Raw genomic sequence first — 19,657 nt, forward strand, 5'->3', positions numbered from 1 at the left:
TGAGAGATTGCTATTTAGGGAACACTTAATCAACACAATATACCTCCAAATCAATCACATTTCTATGCAATCAACCTGTCCAATTATGAATAAACACTGATTGTGAATCAATTTCTCCTGCTGTTGTGCAAATAGAATGCTAGACCTCATGTAACTGTAGTGTGTCATTGGCATTGTGTCTATGGGCTGGTCTGCCCATTCCTCAGACTGTCAAATAATTCCAGGTCTGGGAGGAAATTCCTCAAGATTAGTGGACCCATTCAAGTTCCGATTTGGTCAAGCCTGAAACTGAAAATTCTGTTTGAGTTCAGGTCTGGACACTGAAGCCTAATTATTATCCCCACCAGTAACACCTTTGATCTGTGCTTGCAACAATTGGAGGATGTAAACATTAAATTCCACCGGCAAAGCAGCGGGAATTGTCCAAATGCCGATGGCACATGTGCCGCCTTTTTCCTGAGGATCCTTGCTCCCTTTGTTCAGGAAGCAAGTATCCAAGAGTGCATGCACACCTCCAGCATATAGATGGTGGTGCACATTTTAAGGGATAACAACTGACCATCGGGGTGACTCATGGAGGAGGATGCATCAAATGCAAACCTGAACTTCTTGTTGAAGTCCGGGTTCAGAGATCCGAACCCAAAATGTTCTTCACAGACCAAAGCATTGTAGTTGGAGTCTGCTCACCACTACTCAATAGAACATCTACCGCATGCCCAGGCATTGTAGCAAGTGATACAAGCATATGGAGGCCATACACAAAACTGAGCCTTATTTTAATGGATCAGCCTGTAATATGATTTTAAACTTTGATTCCACTATGTAATGAATTGCAACTGGAATGTTGCATTCATTGAGATCTAAATGTCATGGCCACAGGTGCCCCTGTGACCCATAGCCTAGCATGCTTTGGAAGATTGGCATTATCTTTTGGAAGGAGCTTGTCATCCACTCAGTGGGGCAGATTTACTTACCCGGCCCATTCGCGATCCAGCGGCGCGTTCTGGAGTTCACCGGCTCGGGCTGAGTGAAGGTAAGTGCAAGCTTTGCGCCAGATTTTTTGTTTTAAATGCGGCGGTTTTTCCAAATCCGTCGGGCTTTCGTTCGGCCACGCCCCCCCATTTCCGTCGCGTGAATGCCAGCGCCGATGCGCCACAATCCGATCGTATGCACCAAAATTGGCGCAAATCGGAAATATTAGTAAATGACCCCCAGTATCTGTACTGATCACGAAAACCTCCTGTATCTCCAGACTTCTCAGCGTCTCAATCCATGACAGGCTTGGTTGTCCCTCTTCTTCTCCCGCTTCAATTTCCTGATACATTTCTGTCCTGTGGAAAATTATGTTAAAGGGGTATTCTCGTCTGGACGCTCACATTCAGTTTCATTAATCTTCCATATATAAACATTTCTTCAATTGGATGTTATTAAAAAAAAATGTTCCTGTGTGAAGATAATTTCTCATAAATGTAGTCATGTTGTCCCTTAGAAACAAGATGGCTTCCTCGGATACGACCACGTGACACTCTGGCAGCCATGGCCAGACTTGGGCTATAGAGTCCTGCCTGACCTCCTGGATTCAGCGATCATTACCACAGGACTGATGTGGGATTTGCAGTAACTCCCGGACATTTCATATACAAAAACCTTTTGTTTCTTTGTGCAATCCCTCCAGCAGAGGTGGCCGTATCCGAGGAAGCCATCTCGTTTCTAAGGGACCATATCACTACATTTATAAGAAATTATCTTCACACAGGAACATTTTTTTTAATAACATCTAATTGAAGAAATGTTTATATATGGCAGATTTATCAAACTGAATGTGAGTGCCCAAACGAGAATACCCCTTTAAGGCCGATGTCCTCTCTCATGCCTCAGATGTCATTGTTGAAAAACCTGTTCCTTGACATATTGTTCCGCCTGAACGCATGGTTCCCGCTGCTCCTGTGGATCTAAGTCAGCTTCCTTCTGGCAAGACCGATGTCCAACCAGCTCTTCAGAAGAGGATACTAACTTGGGGACGTTGCTCACGTTTGGTTGAGCACCCTGGGGTGCAGAGAGCTGTCGCTTTTGTACCTAGTTTCTATTGGTGGCCAGATCTGGTAAAGGTTGTATAAGATTTGAAGAGATCCTGCCCATAACAAGTCATCATGCCTCAAACCTGCAAGTCTTTTTCCATTGCCGTGGACTTTTTTTATGGATCTTTCATACCGTCATCTTAATACCATCATCTAGATAATTGCCGACCAGTTTTCTAAGATGTCCCACTTCATTCCTCTGCCTGGTCTGCAGTCTTCTCCTTGTCTAGCCAGCTTGTTCTTCCTCCACATCTTCCGGCTTCAAGGTCTTACACTGCATATTGTGTCAGACTGAGGGGTCTAGTTTATTTCTTCAGTTCTGGCATTCGCTCTGCAGCCAACTTCAAGTAAAGCTGGACTTCGCCTCTGCTTACCATCTGCAGTCTAACGGACAAGTGAAGAGGGTTAATCAGACTCTGGGATGGTTTCCGCCGGACAAGACGTCTGGTCCATTCTGTTACCATGGGCAGAATTTTCCTACAATTCCTTGGACTCTGAATCTGCCGGCACCGCTCCCTTCTTCATTGCTTATGGACAACATCCACCTTTCCCTCTTGCTGTGTGCTCTGATGTTTCTGTTGTGGAAAAATTGGTCCGAGATCTCAAGTCCATCTGGGAGCAAAAGCGACAGTCTCTACTCCAGGCATCCGCCCACACCAAGACCCAGGCTGACAAGAAATGCAGGCCTCCTCCAGTCTTTTCTCCGGGTGATAAAGTGTGGCTGTCCTCCAAGTATGTCCAGCTGAAAATTCCAACATACAAACTCGGTCCACATTTCCTGGGTCCATTTGAGATTCAGAATCGCATCAACCCTGTGGCTTATAAGCTTCATCTTCCTCCCACCATGCACATCCCGAACTACTTCCATGTCTCCCTTGTAAAGCCTGTCATTCTGAACAGTTTCTCCTGGCAAGTACCTTCTCCTGAGGCGGATTCCACCAATGTCTTTGAGGGAAAGGAGGTCCTCGACATAAAGTCGGTTACATGGAAACGTTTCTTCCCTATTGAATGGAAGGAGTTCGGGCCAAAAGAGAGGACCTGGGAGCCTAAAGTCAATATTCTGGACCATTCTGTTCTTCAAAGGTTCCTTCAGGCCAAGAAGAGGGGGAGGCCAAAGTGGGGGGACTGTCACAGGTGCTCCTGCACCTCAGTTCGCAGGTGCACCCGTGTTCCTCTCTTTACCCCTCCACACGAGCATCAGCAGCACTTTCCCTGGCTCCAGCAGCGGTCCCCTCACTTTTTAAGATTGAAAGGGCCAGAGCGCCGACGATTGGCACTGGCCAGCCGCCTTCCAAGTTAAATTCCCCAAACTTCCTGTGTCCGCTGCCAGATCTTTGTGTCTTGTGCCTTAGTGAAAAGCTGTATTTGATTCCCTGTGCATTTATCCTGATTTCCCGTTATGACCCCAGTTCTGTTCCTGACTATGTTCCTCTGCTGCCACACCTGACCAACCAGGATTCTTCCTCACAATCTTTACCTCTCCTTGGCCGCCACCGCAAGCAAAGTCGCTCCTGTGGAGTGACCTGGTGGTTTCCCGCCGCAGAAAGTTCAACCCTCTTTGTGGCGGGCTGTGGTGAAAATCAGTTGCCACTTAGACTCTACTCCCAGGTGTCAGCTTACGACCTCGCTTGCAGTGGTACTGTGGGTCCACTAACCCTGAATCCTGACAACACGTCACATGACCACAATGATGTGAAAAAAGATCAAAACTTTATTATCGGAAATTTACAAAAAAAATTCTATTGCTGAACAATACTAAAAGTATCTTAAAACATAAACATTTTACATTACTGGAAAAAAAAAAAGTCTAAATAGTGTAAATTTTATATAAACTTGTTATGAATTTCAATGTTGCTTGTTTTTCATTGAGTTACTGCTATTATGAAAGATTTTATTTTCCTTGGAAAATACTAGAATATAAAAAAAAATAAAGAAGCAATTTAATTGTTCTTTTATTTTTATTTGTGCAATTAGCTATTCTTAATTGAAAATTAACATTTTATTTCATTTTTCTTATTTTATAAAACATTTTTATAGATTTAAACAACTGTATTTGAATATGCTTTGTTAGGGACATTATAAAAATAAAGCAAATATTTGATATTAAATAAAATAAATGCATACATATTTTTGGGTATGTCTCTTTGCCAAATGCAAAATAGTTAAAAGATAGCTAGCAACTGCTCAAAAGCACATTGTAAAATATGATGTAGACCAGGACCATAACAATCACAGCTAGTAAATGTATCTTTTTGTTGTTTAATTGAGCATATGTACTAGATTGTCTGTTAGCTGCAGCTGGGATAGAAGAGAAAATTAAAGAATGCATATTCGAGTGACTGAAAAATACATTGAGATAAAGTTATAGTATTACAATTACATTATGCTCACAAACCAGATAAGGAAAACATGGCAAACCCCCAGCTATGAGATACAGATTACCTTTATTATTCGTAAAGTCCTTGTACCTTGACTTAAAGTGAATCTATCATTTTGTAAATGGTGCAAGCATTTTGTACAGAATGTATTCAGACCCCTTTAAATTTCTCTTTTTGTTTCATTGCAGCCAATTTATAGGGTCAAAAAGTTATTTTTTGCTCATTAATGTACATTCTGCACCTTATCTTCACAGAAAAAAACAGAAATGTAGATATTTTTGCTGATTTATTAAACAAGAAAAACTGAAATATCACATAATTAATCAGACCTTTTGCTGTGACACTCATATTTAACTCACATGCTGTCCATTTCTTCTTATCCTCTTTGAAATGGTTCTACTCCTTCATTGGAGACCAGCTGTGTTTAATTAAACTTATAGGGTTTGATTAGGAAGGCCACACACCTGTCTATATAAGCCTTCACAGTTCACAGTGCACGTCAGAACATATGAAAGTCAGGAGGTCTAAGGAACTGTCCAAGGAAAATTGTAGAAAGGAATAGATCCAGCCAAGGATACAAAAGAATTTCTGCAGCACTCAAGGTTCCTTAAAGCACAGTAACCTCCTTAATCCTTAAATGGAATAAGTTTGGGACAACCACATATCTTCCTCGACCTGGCTGTCCAGCCAAACTAAGCAATCATGAGAAGACTATCTATCACTGCAGCGCTCAACCAATCACGGCTTTATGGCATAGTGTGCTGAATTATCACCTTAGTGCAAGATATATGAAAGCATGCATACAGTTCACAAAAATAATGCATGAAGAACTCCCAGAGTATGTGATATAAAATTCTCTGGTCTGTTGAGATGAAGATGGTACTAATAGAATGGTGTTAGTTCAAAGTGGTATTTGTGGAGAAAACAAGGCACTGCTCATCACCTGCCAAATACAATCCCAACAGTAAAACATAGTGGTTGCAGCATCATGCTATGGTGTATTTCAGCTGCAGGGACAGGACGACAGGTTTGCAATTGAAGGAAAGATGGAGAGACGTACAGAGATCATAGATGTAAACGACTTACAGAGTATCTCAAGACTGGGCGGATGTTTGACCTTTCAAAAAGACAATGACCCTAAACACACAGCTAAAATAAGAGTAGAATAAGAGTGAGAGACTTGAATATTGCTGTCCACCAAAATTCACCATCTAACCTCAGAGAAATGGAGAAGATCTGCAAGGAAGAATGGCAGAATATTCCCAAATCCAGGTGTGAAAAACTTGTTGCATCATTCTCAAGACATACTCTGGCTGCACGAGCTTAAAAGGGTGCTTCTACTCAAAACTAAGCCAAAGGTATGAATACTTATGACCATGTGATTTTTCACCATTGACCATGTCAATTTTTCTAAAAAGAAAGTCTGTCAAGATAAATAAATAACTTTTTTGATATTACCAATTGGCTGCAATAAAACAAAGAGTGAAAGATTTAAAGGGGTCTGAATGATTTCCATCTCAACTGTAGTTAGGACAATTTTACATTTTCTACTGATCAGGGGGATGGGTGTTCACAAACAAAGTCATTCCTAACCATTTGCCTGTGTATAGTGAACACTGACTGAACACTTGTTGATTGATCCCTTATGTAGGCATACACAAAAAAGTTTTATTGATGACAATGCATTTCCCCTTGTAAACAATGTTTCTGTCAGAAACTCATGTACTTTTATTATAGACCACTAGTGGCTGTTGTTTCTCTGTCTTCTCTTGCTGCACTTCTGCTCCTCACCACTGGAGGTTGCTGTTATTACCTAAGATGGTGGATCAAATGCATTATGGGGACCATCTTGTTTCCTGTTTAGGCCTATAAGAAAACCACAAGGCAATCTTAACATTGCTTGAGTGTTGTGAAGCTGAAATGGGATTAACTACGCTCTAAAATACCAAAGGAAGCTACCAACCTTCTTCAAAAATGGAACCTCCTTTCTCAAGAAGAAGATGACCTTTCATCTCCAGTTAAGAAAAAAACTGCAACTATAGACAAGAAATGGAGCACCGCTGCCTGAGAGGACTGCTCTAATACTCTGCAAGTATAAATGTTCTGTTAAATCATCTGTTAAAATGCTCTCACACTACCACACCCAGCATTTCCTTCCCTTATTCGCTGTGCATTCCTATCCTATTCTGATAAGGTCAACAGAGCCAAGGTAAAACCTGCTCTATCCTCTTCAGATCTACTCAGCTCTCCCCCCTAAATACCCAAGCTGACTTGGAGATTGGAAAGTTCTATAGAACCAGACTGTTGGAACACAGCTACCCCCAGTGAATCTTCTCACCCCTCCTTAGTGCCTGTGAAGTCTTTACCGACACACCTTATGTATCATAGTATCATAGTATATAAGGCTGGAAAAGGACGCAAGTCCATCAAGTCCAACCTTTAAGAATTAAATAAATGTTTTATACCCATAACCCGTGATATTTTTTCTCTCCAGAAAGGCATCCAGGCCTCTCTTGAACATGTACATAGAGTCCGCCATAACAACCTCCTGCGGCAGAGAGTTCCATAGTCTCACTGCTCTTACAGTAAAGAACCTTTGTCTATGTTGATGGTAAAATCGCCTCTCCTCTAGGCGTAGAGGATGCCCCCTTGTCCTGGTCACAGGCCTAGGTATAAAAAGATCTTTGGAGAGATCCTTGTACTGTCCGTTCAGGTATTTGTACATTGTAATGAGGTCTCCCCGCAGTCGTCTTTTTTCTAAACTGAATAATCCCAAATTTTTTAATCTGTCAGTGTATTCTAGTTCCCCCATTCCCCTAATAATCCTGGTTGCTCTCCTCTGCACCCGTTCCAGCTCTACTATATCCTTTTTATACACTGGTGCCCAAAACTGTACACAATAATTCATGTGTGGTCTGACAAGGGAATTGTATAAGGGCAAAGCTATGTCTTTATCATGAGAATCTATTCCTCTCTTGATACATCCCATAATTTTATTTGCTTTAGCAGCAGCCGCCTGGCTCTGGTCACTAAAATTAAGTTTACCATCCACCAATACCCCCCAAGTCCTTTTCAGCTCCAATTTTACTAAGTAATTGACCGTTTAGAACATAATTATACTTTTTGTTTCCATGGCCCAAGTGCATAACTTTACATTTATCTACATTAAACCTCATCAACCATTTCTCTGCCCACTCCTCAAGCTTCCACAAATCCCTCTGTAATGCTAAACTATCGACCTCAGTATTTATTACTTTACACAGCTTAGTATCATCTGCAAATATTGAAACTTGACTGTGTAAACCCACTACAAGGACATTTATAAAAATATTAAAAAGAAGTGGCCCGAATACTGACCCCTGTGGCACTCCACTGGTAACATCAACCCAATCTGAGAATGTGCCATTAATGATGACCCTCTGTTTTCTATCACTAAGCCAATTACTTACCCAAATACACAGATTTTCTTCTATTCCCAGCAGTCTCATTTTATATACCAACCTTTTATGTGGCAAGGTGTCAAATGCCTTTGAAAAGTTCAGATATACAACATCCACAGCGTCTCCCAGATCCAGTCTTGAACTTACCTCCTCGTAGAAACCAATCAGATTAGTCTGACAGGACCGATCTCTCATAAACCCATGCTGACGCTGGGTTATAAGGTTGTGCACAGTGAGATACTCCAGGATAGCATCTCTAACAAACCCCTCAAATATTTTCCCCACCACAGCAGTTAGACTCACGGGTCTGTAGTTTCCAGGATTGCTATTTGATCCTTCTTTGTATATTGGTATCACATTTGCTATGCGCCAGTCCTGTGGAACATAACCAGTCCTCAGTGAATCTTCAAATATTAAAAATAACGGTCTGTCATTCACCGTACATAATTCATGCAGAACTCGGGGGTGTATGCCATCTGGCCCCGGTGATTTATCTATCTTAGTGGTTGTGAGGCGGTGCCGTACCTCTTCCTGGGTTAAACTGAATTTACATTATTCCTCATTGTGTCTTCCACCAGGGGATTTTCCTGGGTAAAGACAGTTGAGAAGGCGACATTCAGTAGATTGATGAATACCAAAAAAGAAAACCCAATACTAGGTTTACTACTCCTATTACCAATATACAAACATGCAATACCAATAAAGATATATAGGACCAAAGTGTTATCAATCAAGTAATGCTAATAACCACTTAAATATAGAAAATGTTTAGCAGACTTTATTGTTCAATACGGCCATCAAAAAACCTTAAAAGCATAAATTAAAATCCACAGGAACAAAAGTGTGGCAATGGTCAACAGTCTCTGAATACATAACAAGCATTGTCAAATGCATATCAATCAGTAAGATAACAGTATACACAATTTTGGTTGTGATCCAGCATATTACCCACCCGGGTGTTGCATGATACCAAAATTGCCAGCCAATAAGTTATGACCACCGCCACAGCACCCCGACGCATGTTTCGCCGTCGCTTCTTCCAGTAGATTGGCCCTTTCCTCATCTCCTTCCACCATGACCCCCATGTTATTTCTAAGGGGACCCACACTCTCTGTTTTTAGTTTCTTATCATTTATATACTTGAAACTAATAGTATCCCCCCAAGAAAAAAACCGGAGGGAAAAGAGGAATAACCAAGACAGTGTATGGAAAATAAAACAAAATTATTTTATTGCTTACAAGAATAAAAATGAACAAGACATGTAGACAAAATACATACAGTGTGGTGATGACACAGAAAGAATGGCGGTCAGAGCCGAGGGCAGTGAAGGAACCTGAGAGTATACATTATGATGGACTATGTACAAAAAAGGGACCCACTAAAGTGCTGGCTGGTAAAAAATACCGTGCCCGGCCATAGACCAATAATGTGGGAATCTACCCAATGTTGACTAAAGTCCTTACCAGTTTGTAGTGATAGCAAAGTGTTCCACTGCCTGGGATGAACCGCCCGCCCCCATTTATATACTTGAAAAATAATTTGGGATTATTTTTGCTCTCCCTGGCAATATTTCTCTCAGTCTCTATTTTTGCGGCCTTTATCTGCTTTTTACAGGATTTATTTTTCTCTCTATAATCCTGTAATGCCTCATCGCTACCTTCACGTTTTAGCACCTTAAACGCTTTATCTTTCTCGCTTATTGCTTTCCTTACTAGTTTGCCACATAAGCTTTTTCTTGTTCCTTTTATGCTTTTTCCCATAAGGTATGTGTTTCTCACAGGACTTTTTCAGAATACATGAGAAAAAGTCCCATTTTTGGGGGGGCCTTATGCTACAATGTTACCTGTTAATTTTGTTTTATTCTACATGTGTAAAATTGATTGTTTTCTGTATTGGCGACACAGATTTATACTATTCAATAATGAATTCTGTACAGATAAAGCATTAGAGTCAGCATCTATAAACTCCATCCAAAATGAAATTTAACCTAAAAACTATAAACACAATAGTGTTAAACAGCCCCATGAAAAGAGCCCTGTTTTGGAAAGAGGCAGCCTTAAAAAGCGACATTATATGTGCTGAAGTAACTCACCTTAACCCAGAAGATACCATTAGACTTAATCACTTCTGAATTTCTGGTTATTTGATCCTGGCTTACATTGTGACTGTCCCTTTGGACTCCGACTTAGCGCTGTATCTGCCATTTCAGTTGTTACCCAGACCGCACGTTATTCTTCTGGGTAACTTGTTTTGTCTTGTTTTATGTTCTCAATTTGTCTTAGGGAGGGAATGTCTACTTTTTATTGACCACTGTTAGGGTGGACCCATTAAGAAGGCAGCGGACAGTTTGGAGGGCTCAGTTTTAGGGCTCATCTGTTTCTTCCTAGGTCCTGACCCCCCATTACACCACAATAGTATTTCAAAACTTTTTTTGTAGCAACGGCAGTCAAAAATATTTTTCAACATGCTTTACTAAACATGCTCCTGCTTACTAAAATATCCAATATATGGTCAGAAACTATTGTAGGGCCAACAGCAGGAATCATAAGGCAAGGAACAATACTTTTGCAGATCAGTGAACACTTTGGAGTATGTGGCCGGCACACGACCCAGCCGACACACAACTGTGATGTCAGCAACATTGCACATGAGATGTCGTGGGCCTGCAGCCAGCATGACTCGAGTCAAGAAAACAAACAGTAAACTCACCTTCCAATGCCCCCTGGCAGGTCCTTTTCTATACAGCAATGCTCCGGCATTGGCTCTGTGTCCCCACGCGCTCCGTCGCAGCGATCGTGGTGTCAGCCGCTTGCTGACATTCTACTATGTGCGCAGGCATCAGCACACACTATGATGTCAGCGAGCAGCTGACATCATGGTGCCTCCTGTGACGGACCGTGCGGGGACACGGAGCCAATTCTGGAACATTGCTGCATAGAAGAGGACCTGCCAGGGGGTATCTGAAGGTGAATACACTGTTTTTTTTCCTACAGGCATTATATTGGGGGCAGGGGGTGCAGACTATATACTAGAGGGCTGGAAGGCTATGCACAACAAGGGGGCTGGCAGGCTATACACTACAAGGGGGCTGGCAGGCTATACACTACAAGGGGGCTGGCAGGCTATACACTACAAGGGGGCTGGCAGGCTATACACTACAAGGGGGCTGGCAGGCTATACACTACAAGGGGGCTGGCAGGCTATATACTACAAGGGGGCTGGCAGGCTATACACTACAAGGGGGCTGGCAGGCTATATACTACAGGGGGCTGGCAGGCTATATACTACAGGGGGCTGGCAGGCTATATACTACAGGGGGCTGGCAGGCTATATACTACAGGGGGCTGGCAGGCTATATACTACAGGGGGCTTGCAGGCTATATACTACAGGGGGCTTGCAGGCTATGTACTACAGGGAGCCAACTGTCTATATTCTACCGGGGGCTTGCAGGCTATATACTACAGGGAGCTGGGTGGCTATATAATAGGGAGGCTGTGAACAATGCATTTCTCACCCTTGGCGTATACTCGAGTCAATAGGTTTTTCCAGTTTTTTGTGTTAAAATTAGGGGTCTCGGCTTATACTAGAGTATATATGGTACTTACATATTAGATACATACTGTTTACTTTATCTTAATAGTTGAAGGTCCTTACCATAATTATTTTTTTAATTTACAACAGCATAATCCCCTTTAAATTAAATGGATATCCTCTATTCAGTGGCTGTGATAGCAGTGTGATACCAGACAATCTGAGACAACCTGGTTTAATCAGAAGATGCTGAAACTAACGGTACTGATTACTCTAGAATGGTGTGGGCTACATTAAAATACCAATTTTACCTGAATTAGATGATTTAAACTCTTTAAAGGATTCAAAGCATTAAGTTTAGTGGGATTTGGCTTTAGGTGCTGGCTACTTAGGTGTAAGAACAAATGACATAGATAAAAAACCTCAAATGACCTTTGGCAGCATGGTTAAAGCTACCATCAAATTAAGCATGATAAACCAGGGACACTTAGGGCTGTTTTACATGAATGTGTTCAGCCCGTGTAAACTTACTGCATGGTGGCACAATCCCAAGGGCTGCAAGCAGAGCAGAGGACGGGAGTTCCATATAATGCAGGGACTTTCCCTTTGCTGGCCAAACAGCCATGCCAGAACTGTATTAACTATTACAGTTCCGGCGCGGCTGTTCTGCCAGCAAAGGAAACGTCCCTGCATAATATTTTTATATAATGCAGGGACTCCTGTCCACTGCACTGTGTGCAGCCCGTGGGATCATGCCACCATACGGAATGTATACACGAGAGGCACATGTTCGTGTGTAAAAGGCCTGACAGGCTTTCCCATTGCCATTGGTGCTCATCTTCAGATACGCATCCGTTGCATTTTGTCTCCATTTAGTCCCCTTTTTCTATTAGTTTTGTCTCCATAAACTCAAAGAAAACAGAAGGTTTAACATTGCTTGAAAACATCACACCTGGTTTTTCAGCTTCATCAGTGAAAAAAGAAAATAGTTTCTCCAGTTTTCTTTGCATAAACTTTTATTGCCTTCCGTGATCCGCATCCATGAAAAACATAGGACATGTTTCATAATTTTTTCCACAGACAAAGGATCAGGTAAAATATAAGCTTATGTGAAAACGTCCATGGAAATCACTGAAATCACGGATGTGAAAAGCAATGCAACGTGAAAGAGCCCTTAATCATAGATCCAGGCACTGTGACTGTAATAATTGGCTTTATTTATTATTCCCGGCCTCCTTCCTTCTGAATTCAACTTTTAATATTATACTGTCTCTCCCACTATCCCTGCCACCCCAGCCCCCCCCCCCCACCCCGGTCCGAAGGGCATGTGAAGGGGTCTGTAACTTTTAATCGGACATCAGCCCCTCTAGGGGGTCACCCTCCCTTTATAACTGTGGTTTTTATAGATGCTCTATTTGCAGTAGAAAACTTGGAACAAAAAAAAATCTAAATTAAAAAAAAAGAAGGGAAAAATATCCACCAGGGGTTTTTATATAAATATATATGACTGTTTATATATTCATTAATCATTATATTATTCATTCATATAGAATACAGGCAGCCCCGTTTAACTCCTATCTTACAACAGCAGCAGCCCATATTTCATACCAGAATTAACCAAAGTATCTCATGGCTGTCTCTTTCCTCAGTTCCATATACTTTCTGTATAAATTCCTCATAGTTTTCTAGATCTCTGCTTGCTGTCATTCTATTGAAAGCTTCTATGTTTGCTTCCAGTGGACAGAAATCTGACCATGGTCACACAGATGCAAAACCCATTATAACCCACAGCCCTGAATACCCTCTGTTATATAACGAGCGGGGCATCTGTGTGACCATGGTCAGATTTCTATCCACTGGAAGTAAATATAGAACATTTCTATGGAAAGACAACAATCTAGAATTTGATACAGAAAGTGTATTGGAAAGTTATATAACTTTTTATAATACAAACAATAACAATAATTTGCTGAAATGGGAACACTCCTTTAAGTTGGTATTTAGCATCCATACATTTGAATGCAATGTATATTTTAATGGATAAAGCAAGAGTGGATCCTGCACAGAAAAAAGCTAAAAAAGATTTGTGCATATTCTGTGTTAGGAAACGAATAGAATTTACCCTATTCCTTAAGAATTATGGATGGTTGAAAATGAATAGTAATTTTAGAAATGTATTTAAGTAATATAACAATGGTCGGCAATTACATATGGTATCAGGGGTGGAAGTCTTGCCCTGTTATGACCCCAATATGTTAACAGAAAATTGATTCACTTTTTGTAAACGTGGAAGTGAGTAAATCTGAGGATGGGGGAGGAGGGGGAGTATGAAGAAAGCACATAGATATATTGATGTCTCCGACATTAAAGGAATGAATCTAATTGTGGAGAAAATGATGGAACGACATCCAGTATGAAATTTGTCACGGACAACAATCGAGTGAAATTAAACTGGACAGGACAGTGATCTCAAGCAATGCCTCATCATTTCCAAATACAGCTGTACAGAAAAGAAAAAGCTCTCCCCTGTGACTGCACATTTTAATGCACAAACTCCTTTCTATATACTGTAAAACCACATAAAAACAGTTTTTCTCTTTGCAGAGTAATTTTAATGGCACTACTGCAGCAAATCTCCAGAGATAGAAATCACCATGGTCATAAAAACAAAATGTTTTCTTACAAAGCTTTCTTTTAGACTTCCGAGTGCAAATAAAATATATTGTCCTGCTGAGAAACACAATCCTTTCAGCTCGCCTCCCCATCATTCAAATTAAGACATTTGTTAGGAATTTGCATCACTCAGATAATAAGACAAATTGGCCCAGGATGGAAAAATGATCAATTAAATAAATCATCTGCATAAGGTGAAGTTAAAATGTTTTACACCACAGCATTTTCTGAGAATATTTTCCCTTACGTGTTTTAAGATCTAATATGAATTTTATGCAAATGTCACAGCTTCTGATTATTATTTTTTTTACATTCCAAGGCATTCTTGATCCTATCCATGTATAATATATAACAAAATCTAACATTTTTAACCATTCCTTTAGTGCTTATTCTTTTATTTCAATAAATTGTTGTTTTTTAACATGAAATGAAAAGCTTCTCTATGGAGCAAACTTATTCCATGGCACTATACAGAGAATATGAACACTTACATTGAGTCCTATTTCCACAGACTAATAGTTCTAGCTCCTACACACACATTTCAAAGGAAACCAATTTACTGATCAGTATTTCTTTGAGTGATAGAAAACCAATGTACCTGATGGAAATCCATCTAAACTCAATTCAGATGTTATCCTTTGTCAGATGTAAACTTGTGTCATGTCCTTTGGAATGAGGACCTAATGTTTAGAACTCCACATTGCCACCAAAGCAAGATGTTAAATTCCATGGTACCAAACATATAAACAAGCTAGAGAATTGTTCTCTGGTGAGAACAAAGCAGAGCTTTTAACCCTAAAGGGGTTGGCCACCTTTAAATTAAAATTCCCGCAGGGCTGGGGCACTGTTTTTACTGCAGGAGGAGGCCCACTAAGGGGCCCACTAAGGCTGGAGAAGAGGAGGAGGTGGCCCCTCCTCCCTCTATAGAGAACAGCGGTGCATGGCCGGACACTCGGGAAAAAGATAGAGCATGCTCTATCTTTTCCCACTGTACGGCACGGAACGGTGCCACACATGTGTGGTCCCATATCGCCCCCGGGCCGCCATTGGCGTCTATGGGGACATATTTGTGGCCGCAAATTTGCAGCCGCATGTACATCTCCCCATTCATAGGCTGACACTGTGCCTTTAAGATGACATCACAGACGCCATCTTTCAGGCAGTGCCTACAGGCAGCTCTGGGGCAGCTCTGGGATCGTGGAGGAAAGACCCCCCAAAGGCAATTTAACAGGTTATTAGTTATATATTGTTATTATATATTATTATGTTGTGTCCCGATGCCGTTTCGGCTCAGATCTTGAGCTGAATCGGCATCAGCTCAGCGTCCGATATATCGAACGCTGAGCGCCAAGAGGTTAAAGAACAATATTCTCTGACAACATGACTTTTCTGAATCATATATTAGAGTGCTCTATTCTCACTGACTACACTTTTCTGAACTACATATTAGTGTGCACTATTATCACTAACAATGTTCTGAACTACATAAAGGAGCAATATCCAGATTTTTCTGAGCTGACAATATTCTCTGACAACAAGACTTTTCTGAACTAGGTATAAAAGCACAACATTGGATGACATGTACAGGAATGTTGCCATGGTCACACTGCCTGGATCTGTGGGTGGGTGTCCAGGAATTTTATGAACAACATATTAAAGCCCAATATTCTCAGAGAATGGGTCTTTTTTCGAAACACATATTAATGTTCACTATTCTCACTGACCACACTATTGTCACTAACAATGTTCTGAACTACATAAAGGAACAATATCCAGATTTTTCGGAGTTAGATATAAAAGCACAATTTTTCTGATACACGGAACAGTGTGCTATTCCCATACTTTTTGTTTGCTATTCACACTGACCACACTTTTCTGAGCTATGTATTGGTGTGCACTATCCTTACCCACGACCTATTAGTACATGTACATCGTAAAAACCACATACAGGTTGCATTAAACGACCATGGTCAAAGTATTATTCATAGTCGTCTTGCATTAAGAAAAGGTTTCTAATGATGTAGCATGGAGAGTAATTAAAGTTACAGGCTTAGTGACACACAGTTGCATTAGAAGTACAAACAGAACAATCTCACCTGTTTAGTAGTATTCTGTGATGTGTATCTCTGGGATAAGGATAAGTACCATCAACGATCCATAGTTGTGATGTAGAAAAGACCTGAGGCTCTGGAAGTCCCCAAGACTCCTGTCCTACCAAGGACAGTCCACAGCAATTAACATCTGGGTAGAAAGAAATAAACAGTAAGTCAGTGGGCTTATGTAATGGTAGTAATACCTTAGTACTTTCAAAAGTAGAGCATTGAACGTTAGTAACCCCTATATTTTTTGGCACACGGAAGCCCTGCGCCATATTACATGTACTCTCTTGTAGTCATGGGTAGATGAGCAGTAATTAGACTCCACTCAGATGTGAATGGGTCCCTGGGGAAAATCCAGCTAAAAGTTTGCTATTTGGCCCACTCATTCCTAGTTACACCACTGGACATGCCAGTTGTTCCTAATGGGGTAGAAGCTGCTTGATTGGCTGCTTCCCAAATATTTTAATTTAATTCATTGCAGACCTACATGTTGCATGGTAAATTCAGCATGAAAATTCCAGAGGCCTAACCATTAATTTTAAGATGTAAGGTGTCCTTGTAATAAGCAGTTGTCCAGGCACATTCAGAAAGAATCGTATAAAATGACCTTCCATCAATAGAGTACAGAGCTCCATCATTGCAAGCGTCACAAGCTTTTGTCTAGAAAGATTTGCACTATTATATTATAACAATTAATTGAGAGATATTGAATGTCTCAAAGATTAGTTTCATTATGTCTCATTAAGTCGTGCATTTCTTAACGAATTCCTCTTTGTATCAGTGACAACCAGGCAGACGTTATTCTTGACAGATTCCTAAACACTAGAGGTTCAGTACACACTCTGTTACATCAGCATCTATCACTGCTGTCTTAACATTTCAGATCTCAAGGGTACGCAATTAATTGGAGATAAAAATGCTAATTAACATGCTTTTCTTTAGTGAGAATTAGGATTTTTTTGAGCCCTTGAGCATTAACAAAATAGCATTAACATAGCAAACAAACTAAAGGCACTGGATTGTCAGGGAATCTGACACCCATCTTTTAGTACGACTTGAATATGCTGTATTATCATTTATACATATTATTGCAATCTAAGTAAAATTTTGAGTGATACCATATACATATGGTAACAAGTTATACATAAGCAACAAGTTAGAAATGAGGCAGCACTCAAGATCGAAGGCAATAACCAGCTCAGGTGCACATCCCAGGACCTGAACCAAGGTCCATCCATAAGTAAAACAGCAAACAGAATGGCAGCACTCCGAGACTTCAATGTGGCAAAAGCGTACTCGTTTATTCACACGTGTCCAAACACTAGTGTCCTTACACCTGGAGCCTTCTTCATGTAAGGTGTGCATAACAGTGTGACAATTTACATACAATGAGAAGGAAGTGACATCATTACAACAATCATGTGATCGCCAAAAATATACGTAAACATACAAATATATATACATATTCATTACTTCAACAGAGTGATGCTATAAAGTACATTTGTGCATGCAATTTAATAGCGATCAATCGCTTACCTAAGGATCAGTTCTAATCTGTGCGAGTACCATCGGCGTCCTGCCTTGGACACTGCACAATTATATATCACAACAACTATGGTTTGCATTTAAAATTTCACTGGATGATACAGTTGGTAGAATTTGATCTTTTGAAATGTGTGGGCAAGAACTCCTAATCTACTACTATTGAATACACTGGCGCATAGCCAAAGCAATGCAGCATCCTCACTGTATAACTATAGCCTCTTAGATTTTTAAAAGGTTAAAAAGAAAGGCATAATTACTCTATCCTTCCAGCAGCCAGATATGGTACAGTCTCTAGGTGCCCATGTGACAATATGGTGCGGCATCAAGGGTTTGGAAGCAGATTTAACAATGGGGCTCATTTACTAAGGGTCCGCGGGACCGTGATTCCGTCGGGTTTCCCGAACATTTCCATTGTGCGCCAAAATGCCCCGGGTTTTTGGCGCACGTGATCGGATTGTGGCGCATCAGCGCCGGCTTGCACGTGACAGAAATCGGGAGGGGGGGACATGGCTGTTGGACAACCCGACAGATTCGGACAAACTCCGGAATTTAAAAACGGAATTGTGTCGCAAGAAACGCACTCACATACACTGGGAAGAAGCAGGTGAACTACGGCGGACCTCGGCGCAGAAGCGACACATGCAGGAACTTGGGCGCACGGGCTTAGTGAATTGCGGCATACTCAAATCCACGTCAGACAACGCACCGACGTGGATTCCCCCCAACTGTGTCTCAGATTCCGCCAGTCTCCATCTGGAAAACACTGGTCTTTTGCTGCACCAGATTTAATCACTGTGATGATGAATTCTGGTGCAGCATTAGACTGTCAGTTCCTACTTTAGACCTACCATTTGGTCTAGGACAGGTCGGGAAAGTTCCAAAAAAAGGGTCTAAAAGCCTTGATAACTGTGGTGCAAGGCAATTTAGACAGTGTTTTTGTGGAAAAAAACACCAGAATTGTGGTGCAAGTGTATTTATAAATCACCCCCCCCATGTCTTTTAGTTGTGTTTTGTGTTTAAAAAAAATGTGATATTTAGTGAAAATTTGGAAAAATTCTCGATTTTAGAAATTCAAAAAGTTCTACTTTTTTTCACACATAGTTATAGCAGCAAAAAAAACTTGATACTAACATTAACTCCTTAAGGACGCAGCCAGTTTATACCTTAAGACTCAACCCCATTTTTTGTATTCTGTTATATGTTGCTTTATATGGTTATAACTTTTGAACATTGTTACTTATCAAAGCGATTCTGAGATAGTTTTTTCCTCACATGTTGTACTTCATTTTAGTGGTAAATGTTGGCTGATAAGTTTTGCGTTTATTTACAACAAAAAGAACAAATGATACATTTTTTAAAAAATGTTGCTAATATTTTCGAAATCATTGCGTTTTAAGGCAGATAGATTTACCATCTACATAAGTTGCTGAATAACATTTCCCATATGTCTACTTTACATTTTCATAATTGTTTAAATGTCTGGATACGGTAATTTATTTTGATGTCACGTGGCTTACAAATTTAATATTGATTTTCCGTATTTTCAGGATTTTTGGGGGATAAATACTGATTTGAATGAAATTTTACATATTTAACATAACAAACCACTATATAATCAACCCATTTTCAAATCTGCACCCTTCAAAAAAAAACTTTTAGGAAGATTGTTAACCACTTGAGATCTTCATATTAATTACATCAAAATGGAGGTGAAATTAAGAATGGTCCAATTTTGTCGGTTATAAGTTCATTTAGCCCCAAGTTCTACACAATTCCAAAAGATAAAAAGCCACCTTACAATTTGTTAAGCAATTGCTACCGAGTACAGAGACCCCCCCCCCATATGTGGGCATTACTTGTTTTATGGGTGCACAGAGAGGCGCAGAAGGGAAGGAGCGCCCTGCAGCTGCC

General features: G+C 40.6%; 1 long non-coding RNA gene across 2 annotated transcripts in view; it reads right to left on the bottom strand.

Annotated features, from left to right (window-relative positions):
* Positions 1 to 19,657, bottom strand: part of LOC140128950 (uncharacterized) — a 157,846-nt gene that overhangs the window by 77,862 nt on the left and 60,327 nt on the right. For both annotated transcript variants that reach the window (XR_011855209.1, XR_011855208.1), the window contains exon 2: positions 16,199 to 16,343. This is a non-coding gene — a long non-coding RNA (uncharacterized lncRNA). The remainder of the gene's footprint in view (positions 1 to 16,198; positions 16,344 to 19,657) is intronic.

This window comes from Engystomops pustulosus, chromosome 4, assembly GCF_040894005.1.
Source record: "Engystomops pustulosus chromosome 4, aEngPut4.maternal, whole genome shotgun sequence".
Lineage (NCBI taxonomy): Eukaryota > Metazoa > Chordata > Amphibia > Anura > Leptodactylidae > Engystomops > Engystomops pustulosus.